Source organism: Coturnix japonica, chromosome 15 (assembly GCF_054131305.1).
Source record: "Coturnix japonica strain WE chromosome 15, WE-NBRP24, whole genome shotgun sequence".
NCBI lineage: Eukaryota > Metazoa > Chordata > Aves > Galliformes > Phasianidae > Coturnix > Coturnix japonica.
Window position 1 is genome coordinate 1,856,819 of NC_140677.1, and position 10,340 is coordinate 1,867,158.

Sequence of the window (10,340 nt, forward strand, 5' to 3'; positions counted from 1 at the left end):
CCTTGTTTGTGTCACAGGAGTCAGTGTGCAATAATGGCAATGATCATACTCTTGTTTCTGCCATCCAGCAGATGAGCTGAATGCACTGAATGCTGTATTTTGGGAAGCTCCCCTCTCAGCAAGGCTCCTTCCCTGATGGGAAAGCATGACAACAGACAAGCTGAAGTTTCTTTAACTGTCTGCCATCCAGTTAATGGCCAAGTCCTCACTATGCCCTGGTGTCCCAATGATCAGACTGTTTTACCTGGGTGTTGCAAGCAATCTGATGTTGTGTGTGATTGTTAATTTGGTAACACAGCACTTTAAAGTTTGTTGGATCTTTGCAAGATCTAGTTTCAAGGGTAATTAAACAACTCATTATCTTTGGTAACATTAATTGCATTTTTGATTTACTTGTATTCTGAAATTTGCTCCAGCTAAAAATAGTTTTTATAAATGGAACTGGAAGGAGCAGATAGGGATAGATATCCACAGGTTTGTGAATTATGGCTCAGGGAAGAGCATGGGTGTTGTCTATCTCAGAAGCAGAGCTACCTGTACTGATGGCTCTTTCTGTTTTGTTCAAGCTCTTGGTGGGTTTAAAAAATAAAAAAGGTAATTAAATTGATCCAAACCACATAATGGTTGTTTAGATCTAAATTTGGCTAACCTCTTGCTTGAGTTGAGGAGCTAAAAATGCTCCATATAATATACATACTAATATATGTTAATGTACCATATTTGAATCCCTTGATACAGCAACAGGCTCTTCCTATGGGAAGGTATTGGTTGTGTTGCTGAAGACTTGACGTTGTTAGGTTTTACAACTGCAACTCGAGTCTTGCATATCTTAAAGGTTAGACAATGATTTCTGTTCCCAGCTCTATATTGGCATAGAAGAACAGAAAAGCTGAATTCCGAGTGCTTGCATTTAAAAAGGTTTAGGAAAAGCCACAAGGACAACATGAAACAAGGAAATGCAAGCTTGAAAATAATTCATTTGCTTTCTGAATAATTAAAAACTCCATGTGAAATGCATGATAACGCGTCAGTCCTCAGCTGGCTAAAAATGCTTATTTATCTGGTGTATTATAGTTGGCAATTTATGTCCTTCTGCTAACAATATGCCAATTAAACATTCTTATGTTTGATTACTCATTTCCCTGTCAGTTCTTCAAGATGAACGTTACAGTGAAGTTTTCACCCTAAGGTGATTACTAAGATGCATGGATTGGTGGTAGCAGTTGGTGGTTGGTACCAGCAGCTTTGGAAAGGTGGATGCTAGCAGTTCCCAGGGTAAATGGCATAAAGCCCACTGCACCCCCAGCAAGTCCACTTGCAGTTCAATTACAAGCATGTACCAATGCTTTGCTTCTCCTTTCATGAAATCTGATCTGGCTTCTGAATATCCTTTGATCCAAGATCTTGTGTGTAGTTTCGCCTGTGAGGCTTGGGGAGCAGAGTGCTTTTGGAGAAGTTACCCTGTACCTTGAACTTGAAGGGCACAGAATATTTTCACTTGACACGGCAACTTACTCTTAACACATGCTCTGTAGATCAGCATTAAGTTTTGCTAGTATCTAGGGGAAAGCCTCTGTGATGGTTGGGCAATTCTTTTCTCTAAAGTCACCAACAGTGAACTGGGAGATGAGAGCTCAAATGGATTTCTTAATAAGCCAGCCCATTGGAGTAACAATAAGGTGGGTTTAATGATAGCTGTTCTGCCTTGGCTTGAAAAATGATTTCTCAGGGGCCAGAGTATTCCTGCTAGGTAACGAATGTGGCTTAAAGTGAGTCGGCAGGCGTACTCCCACCTCTCCAAAGAAAATAGCCCAATTTCTGCCTCCTGTTGTCATCAGTGACCTTTGTTCATTGCAGCGGCAGCGCAAGAAGCGCGTGTGGAATGGTTCAACCTTTTGCATATATCAGGCACTCAGTTTAATAGCTTTATCTCAGTAGCATCTTGAAAGTATAATGAAAAATGACTTTTCTCTTGTTGCTCCTTGATAGCTGTGAGGCATTTTGAAGCAGTGTTGAACATAATAGACTTTCACTGGGTGTACAGTAAGGCAGGCGGTTGGCTCTTCTTCCAGGAAGCTGAGGTGTCCCTGCCATCAGTGTCCCCCTTTTCCTGTGTGAAGGAGGGCTGGTTTCATGGGGTCATGGGAATAATCATAACTGACATCAGTTAGTTGAGGTACTGTCAATAGAATGTTATTCCTAATCTGTTTTTGTTTTCCTGTTTCATTTAAGGATATCTCTTTCTTTTTAAGGATTAATGCAAATCGCACATAACAGCAGACTTTATAGGTGGAGGCTTGTCCTTTTGGTACATTAAGTAGTGTCAAATGTACTCTTTTAGGCTCCCATCTAGACAGCTGTGTGAGACAGACCTAGGGAGCACTTTCCAAGTAAGTTTCCAGGTTCGTGCTCAACTGATTCCTAAAACACAGTGGATTTCATTTGTGAGTGTGAGTGTGGTTCCTGGTGGTAAGTCTCACTAATCTTCTTAAATAACCCAGTGCTTCGTGCGATGGATTGTGTTAACAAAAGCCAGAACAGTGATCGGAGATGAAAGAAGCTGAAATACATAAATAAGCTTTGTCTGTGGCAGCCAATTAAATGTGATTAGGAGAGTGAGATACACCATGCTGGAGGATTTACCTCCCCAGATCTAGTGCTACAAACAAAAGAAGTTATTCTCCTATCAGACATGGCAGAGGAGATGGTGGTGAAATGATTGAACCACAGGTAAGTAAGGTTTAGGTAACTAATTAGCTGTAGCTCCTTACCAAGACAATGTAAACAACATAGCTCATCACTGAGTGGCAGTGCCACCAGCAGAACCAGGCAGCTGTCACTGCACTGATGGCTTGGTGACAGATTGCTGGGGAGCTGTGCTGGAGATGTGATGTGTTCCATTGTCAGTAATATACTTCTCTGCTATTTCTTTCCCCGTGCAATCTTGTGTACAGGGCAAACTGCACACCTGGACAGTGTGTCCCATCTCTGACACTCATCTGTGTGGCTCTGGCTGGGAGGTGAATGTGGACTTCTACAAAAACAAAGAACCTGTATCTCTCATCCTGAGAACTTGTTAAAATTAAACAGAAGTTTAAAGTCTTTGCGTGTATGCAAAGGATCATTATGAAGACATTTAATGAACAAAATCCATCATCAAAAAAAGGATGATGTATGTTGCCCCAGGAAGCTCATTCAGCTGAGTAGTGAGAGCTATTGGCTCCGTGCTGAGCTGTGTCACAGTATCAGTTATCACAGTAACTCAACCCAGATTGCTTGTGTATCCCAGACCAAGTGAGCCACAGTAACACCACAGCTTTCTAACATGTCAGTTTTCTGATAGGAGCGTGCTGTCTGGTATGAGTGTCCTATGGCCGCGTGTCTTCCTCCATCTGGCTGCTGGAGAAGGAAGAACTCCACACCAGGGAGTTCTGACACTTCCATGTGCATGTGTATTGCATGGGCATGAATTACTGAGCTGTTCAGGCCTTAATCATCCAATTTATTGCACACTTCCCTAGAAACCTACTAGATGGATGCTTGGGGTGATCCCCTGGAGACAGTAGTTGTGCTGAGTGTGAAGGTGTGGTGCTTCGATACAAATAATCTGTTAAATGATCGTTTGTGCTGGGTTAAGTATGGAGGTAAAATTTAGGAGAGGAAATCCAAGTGCTTCATAAAACATGCTAAGACTAATTCTTACTCTGAATTGGAATAATGCACTTAATGCCATATAAATATTTCTAAGTAAATGAAAGGTTTTATAGAGCATTAAAAATTTATAGCACATCAGTTGCCTTAAAAATGCATTTCCTTTCTTTATACTCGTGTGCGTTTCAGTCAGCCTGTCCTCATCTGTGCCTGCTTTGTTATGGCCCTCTTATTTCTGAGCAGTCATTACAAATGCCCTGAAGTTTAAGTGAATGCATTTGTGGTGGTTGCTGTGCGATGACTGTTCTGCTCTGTAAATAGACTATAAATTATGGATGGGGAATTTATGAATTAATCTATAGTAGATATCTCATGCTCATAAATATTGTATGATACCTTGCAGCCTCTTTATAACGTGCTGCTGGAGATCTTTAGGTGCAGGGGTTTGTGCTCGTATCAGAAGCCGTTTTGATTTCTGCAGTGATGTTTCAGTTCATCTTTCAGGACTGCGCTTTGCAGCACACAGAGCAAAATTGTCCCATGTTGTGTCAGTGCAGTGAGGGATGTGCCTCCCTTCTTGCTGTTGGAAAGGGAGGTTGGAAAGGTCAGGAGTTCTGTCCCCGTGGGGCTATTTTTTTCTTTAACCTAGGTCCTCTGAATAATACATATCTTCCCCAGGTAGCTAATTACAGGGTGAGATTAATGTGGTGGCAGATTTCAGCCACCCCTGCAGATCTCAGTAAGTGGCTATTAAAGCACTGTACTGTCAGCTGAAATGTTCTGTTTGCTCAAAATAAGGCTGAGATGTGGTGGTAGACATGAAGGGGGTATTTCAGCCAACTTGGTGATTAGGTGAAAGGCGAGTAGCGAGAAAGAGAGGGCAAACCTCTGTTTGCTGCTTTTGCCGTGAATACCAAAACTTTCTGGGTAGCTTCATGATGATCTGTGCTCATAGACTTGCAAAGGAAGTTATTTATCTTTTGTGGAAGTGTGATGTACTGAGTTATATCAGGAGACGTAGCCAGTCTGGGGAATGTAAAAACATCCAAAATATAGCTGGACAGCAGATCTGTGAGCTTTGCTACATGGGCTCTGTGTTCAGGAGCAGCAGAGAAAGAACATCTTGCTTTCTTACTGTTTGCATTTATCATCTCAGTACCAGCGCAGAGATGAGGGGTTTGGTGCCACTCCTGTCATTCATGCTCTTATTTCTGCACACACGTTTTTCCATTCTGCCTCTCCTTGACCACCTGTGTTGTCTCACCTTTCTCTTGTTGGCTGTGTAACCTCCAGCTCTGGACAGTTTGTGTCAGTCTTGATACTCCAGAGTCATCAGAATCTGGCAGTCCTTAGCAACAGTAGGCACAGGGAAGCCTTGGGGAGAGCTGGCCACAAGAGGATCAAGATGAGGATGTCATTGTGCTCTTCCCATCATGGCCATGATGCACAAAGTCCTTCCAGGGACAGTGTACTGTGTGTGCTTGGTTATGTACTCAGCTCTTTGCATCTCTGCATGGACTGACACCCTTGACTTAGAAGGTTAGCAGTGGGGAATGGAGTAATGCAAGTATTACAGCATTACCGGTTTTATTTTTTAAAAGCATTGCAGTCTTGTTATTATCTTGATGTCTGCAGGTGCTGGAACAACAGTGAGACTGTGGATGGAAGGCACTGGGTTGGAGCACACCTCCAGCAAGCCGGACTGGTTCTGTATGCCACTCCTGCACCTCTGGAAGCCATGGGGCCAATGGCTGCTGCTGGAGATGCTGGTGCAGGCAGTGACATCTCTCCACAGTCTGAGACTGCTTCAAGCCCACACTCTGCCATCATGTCTGGAATAGAGCGGTTGTTTTTCATGCATCTTTGAATTCCAGCTGTATAATTGATCTCTAGGTAGTGCTTTTCTCAGTGTGCTGAATTAACCACTGGTGCACAATGGAGGAAAAATGCTTCTTCAAATACATGGATTCTTTACGGCCATTAAGGAAGAAATTGCCAAAGGTGACTGTTATGCCTTGGGATGGACCTGCAGTTCTGCTCAGGATGATGGCTCTGGGAGTCCTGAGCCTGTAGGCGGGATCTCCTGTGCGCCAGCTGTGCAAATGAAACACAGTGTTCCCTTGGGAGATTTGCACCCGGACTCAAGTTTTACATGGAAGTTTTTTTTCCATACGAGCGTAAATGAGGCACATTTGTCTGTTTTGCTTTCAGCTTACCAAACAAATCCTTTCGCTGTTTGCAGGAAGCAGTAATTTTGCTTCCAGCATCTCTGTTTACTAAGAAATAATAAACACTTGTGGAAAGGTTTATCTTGCCATACGATCCTCCAGGTGCCAATTTGTTTCTATATAATTGGAATCTTCTGGTATCTTTACTTAATTTCTGCAATCTTTCTATTTATGTGTCTTGAGAAAGAAACGCCTGTCTAAAAGCAGGAGACAGATTGAAGCAGCAGTGGGAAGCGATGAGACATTGCAAATCAGTGCTTGTTCTAACCAGGCTCAGGAGGAGGAGCTGAGTGCATCAGGTCATCAGTTGGTTCCCAGTGTTGAATGTACCCATACCAGACACGAGCAAACGTCATTAGAAGGTAATACAGAGCAGTCAGACTTAATGCTGAAGCCAACTGGGAGTAGCACTGAGGGTCCGTTTCCATCCATGAGCGTTCAGGAGATGGGTGTCTGGATAGAGGCACAGTCTTCCATTAATTCCTTCACTGAAGCTCTAAACTGCATTTCCAACCTATGAGATAAAATTAACTTCAGGTCTGGGGTTATTTTTTTAAACTTTAAGTGAAGACTCTAAAACTTGGATGTCTCTCCCTTAGAGACTCGTGGAGAATAAAAACCAGCACTTAGTTTTCAGATAAGATGTTAGTTTTGATTTTTGTACTGGCTCTGACTGAAGCATAGGTATTTCCCAGAGTGAAGACAGAACAGAGCACTCAGCTCCATGTGTTGGTATCAGAGAGGTGAAAGCCGTAGGGTGGAAGACAGAGAGAGGCTGAACCTAGATATCCAACTTCAGACCAACAGTTTTCAAAAGCCAAGGGAGGTAAAGGGGCCCGTAGGTACTGCATGGGAGGGAGTTCATCCACTGGGATTAGCACTGGTAGCTTTGCACGTTCTTTTTCCATTGTAGTTTCATTGGCAGCTTCAGAAGATGACATGAGAGGAAGAGCCTCTGCATGAGGCACAGCCCAGGGGGATGCTCAGTGCCTGCCTTGGGCTGTGTGCTTGCTCATGTCTCCCTGTTGCCCTGCAGCTGGAGAAGGCTTGATGGTTGGAATTGAAAATCCAGGTGCATGATGAGTGAAAGCAGCAGATGGAATGTGCTCAGGGTCCTTCCTGACCTCAGGTGGAAGCAAAAAAAGCAATAAAACACAATCATGTATTGATTTGAGTAGCGGAGAGGAGTTATGTCTCAAGCTACAAACATGATTTTGACCCGTTTCTCTTGTAATTCAGCAGACTGACAGATGATTTTTTAAGTACGTGGCATTCTGGTTTTAATGCAAACATACTTTGAAAGTGTTATTTCATTAAATGGTGTTTTGACTTACAGTAATAATAACGTCATGAATAATTTAAAAAGAGAGCATTTCTCAATTTGGGGGCCTGTGAAGGAGAGAAATGAATAATCTGGGTTCTTGTTGTAACTGAGTGAGTTGCTTTGTGCACCAAAGGCTGAAGGGCACACTGTATTTGTAGGACAAATCTATCATTGGAGAGGTTTGGGCATCCCTGCGGTGTCCTCTTGGTGTCAGCAGTGGCGGAAGGAAGGAGAGCCAGACCCTGCTGCAATGCTGGGGTGTCTGATGCTGAATTCCACAGGTGCCAAGAGAGGAGGAACTGCCAGTTCTCAGGTAGGTCTAGCACGAGGCTTTATGGGACTTGAACTACATCCTTGTCAAGTTTAACAGCCTTCAGATCATCTGTCACCAACACTTGCTTTTAGGAGCAGTGGTAGTTGATCGGCTGCCAGCAGCTTGGGAGGAAAGCGAGCTGCCTGTGCTGCAAGAACTATTTCTGGAGGTGAAGCCTGACAATGAACTTGATGCCAGTTCCAGTGATGGAACCAAAACATTCCTGCTGCCCTTGGTGGGTTTAGTTAGGCCGTCATGTCTGGAGATGGAACAGCAAGGCATGGCACTGCTGGGTGAGTTATGGCCATTCCCTGAGGAATGAGGCTGGTCCTGGTGGTGCCTGCAGTGCTGGGGGATGGGACAACATTTGGCTTTGGTCTGGGGGTGACCAGTGGGTCAGTTCTGCGCTGCCCTGGATGGTGCTCCATGAAGGCAGGTCTCATTGTGGTGCTGGGAGTGCATCCACAGCCCTGCATGGTGCTCCTGGGCATGTGGGGCTCTGAGGTCTGGGCACTGGGAAACAACTCCTGATAGAGCGTTTGGAAAACGTCTTTCTATGGTGCACTTTTAATCTAACATCAGCCTGCTCTGATTTAATGCAGTTTCAGCAGCAGATTTCTTGCTATTTGGTGCGCTATTTTCTGCAGGAACTGAGAGCTGAAGGTGGCAGACAGACACAGAGCCAGGCGGGATGTGAAGTACAGGGTTTGAAGCTGGGGTGGAATGAGAAGGCCCAATGCTGCCCTGGGATCCCAGCAGCTCTTCCTAGAGGAAATTCTGTAAGAACTTCCCTTGTAGAGCCATGTAAAATAAATGTTGGAGGTGCACATGTTTGTTTGTGCACATTCATGTGCATCTTTAATGCAAACACCTTCAAATTGCTGTTACTGAATGTAAGCCTGTGGGCTGGCAGCTTACCTGCGTGCCTTATCCTGCTCAGGCTCAAGTACTTCTGTGGTTGATCCTCTGATACAACGTGAATGTTGAATTTTAAACATTTTTCCTTCTAGGGTAGTGCTGTAAGGTTACAGGGCCACATCAAATTCTATATTTGTGGTTTTCTTTGTTTTTAGTGAAACTTGGTAATAGCTAAATGCCCATTATAATGTTATGGAAGCTCAGTCAAAAAGGCACTGTTCTCTCTTATGTTATCTCTGACTTAACAGGAGCTCCTGAGCAGCCCATGAGGTTTCTCTTTGCTGAGATCTGGCAGGTCAGTTTTGTTGCAGGTGCAGCTTGACTGGGCTTCTGGGATCACTGCTTCAGTCTTACGTTGCTTAATGAACACAAATAATTACTTGTTATTGGTGAAATGGAGCAGTGTCACGGAGAGAGTGGCTCTGAAATCCCATTGCCCATCTCAGAGGTGCAGTGTTGCCTTTGCTGGAAACGCTGCATTCCCTCAGTGTTGAGCTTTGCAGTGGTAAATGATTCCCCCTGGGGAGTGACAACAGTAGGGGATGCAATCTCAGAGCCTACTCCTTGAGATAAAAGCAGCCGGCAGAATGATGAGGCTATTCTATGTCTTCACAACTCATTTTTATTGTCAGAAAGGAAATGTGATGATAAAGCTTAGATTCACTTGTATTTGTTTGGAAATGTTATATTATTGTACTCTGCTCCTAATGTTTTTATCTGTCTATTGGAGATCTCTCTGTAATCTGTAGAGTAACCTACTTAGATTTCTCAGCTTCATTAACTATGTTTCATTTAGGATCTTATCTGGAGAAATTATTCTCTTAATTCACATTTCAATATCTTCTATGCTTCCTTTATACTTCACATTAACTGTAACTTATAATCTGAATTATTGGCAGATTGCTTTGTATGAAGGGCACCATTCATAGTAACCGTATCCATCTGCTCTCTTAAGTGGGTGACACTGAAGTTAAATTCTTCAAACATTAAAAAGAAAGTAGGCTTAACAATTTCACCCGTAGTTGTAAGAGATGGTGAATGTCATAAGGTAGCTGTGATATCCCCCAGCCAGCTGCAGGCTGTAGCAGCCACAGCCTTATGCTCATCCTGTCCCCTTCTGGAAGCCTCCGCATTCCATCCTGACATTTAACCTTTACTTATCTCATGCAAATTCCATCAGCTGTAATAAAATTGCCTTGTTTTACCCCATGCTGAGTGTCACCGCAGGCACTTCAATTATGATTATTTTATTTTTAAGAAGAAGAAAAACCAAACGAGTGACCTTCAATTAACTTCTTTTTATTTTCTGCTGAGTTTTATCTCAAAATGACTCGTGTTTGCCACAGGATTCCACTGGCTGTGGATGTGGGATCTGGGCTCTGATAAACACGTTTCTACATCAAACAAAACACAGCCTGAGTAGACAAAACAGCCGTGGGATTCTAGGTATGTCCCAGGGATGCAGGTATGTGTGGCTGCAGCGTCTTTCTCTTGTGGTGACTTGGTTTAGATTTACACGCTCTTCTTGGGGCTTTGGCTGTAATGATGTCCAGATGCTCCCTATGTTACGAGCTTCCTTACACCCAGCATTCTGAAAACACGCCATGTGCGTTGCTGGGTGTTCAGTGCCTGGTTCTGGTGATTGACTTCCAGCCCTTTCTGAGCTGATTTGCTGGTAGCTCAGGTCAGCCTGCAGCGCGTTGTAGGCAGTGCTGGGAACTTCATAGCAAAAGCCATTACAGCTGTGAGCATTCAGATGCTTTGCTTTCACAGTTCGCTGGTCTCAGGCAACAGCTGCTCGTTTTCATCTGCCTCTTTCTTTTGTTCTGCATTTGTTCTGTATTGGGAGTGACTTTTGCATCGATTGTGTCAGATCAGGTGTTTTGTTTTTTTTCCCCTTAAATTC

At 43.6% G+C, this 10,340-nt stretch overlaps 1 long non-coding RNA gene across 2 annotated transcripts in view; it reads left to right on the top strand.

Moving 5' to 3' along the window:
- Positions 1–5,968, top strand: part of LOC107319992 (uncharacterized) — a 29,054-nt gene extending 23,086 nt beyond the window's left edge. For both annotated transcript variants that reach the window (XR_014934543.1, XR_004308845.2), the window contains exon 3: positions 5,287–5,968. This is a non-coding gene — a long non-coding RNA (uncharacterized LOC107319992). The remainder of the gene's footprint in view (positions 1–5,286) is intronic.
- Positions 5,969–10,340: the final 4,372 nt, after the last annotated feature.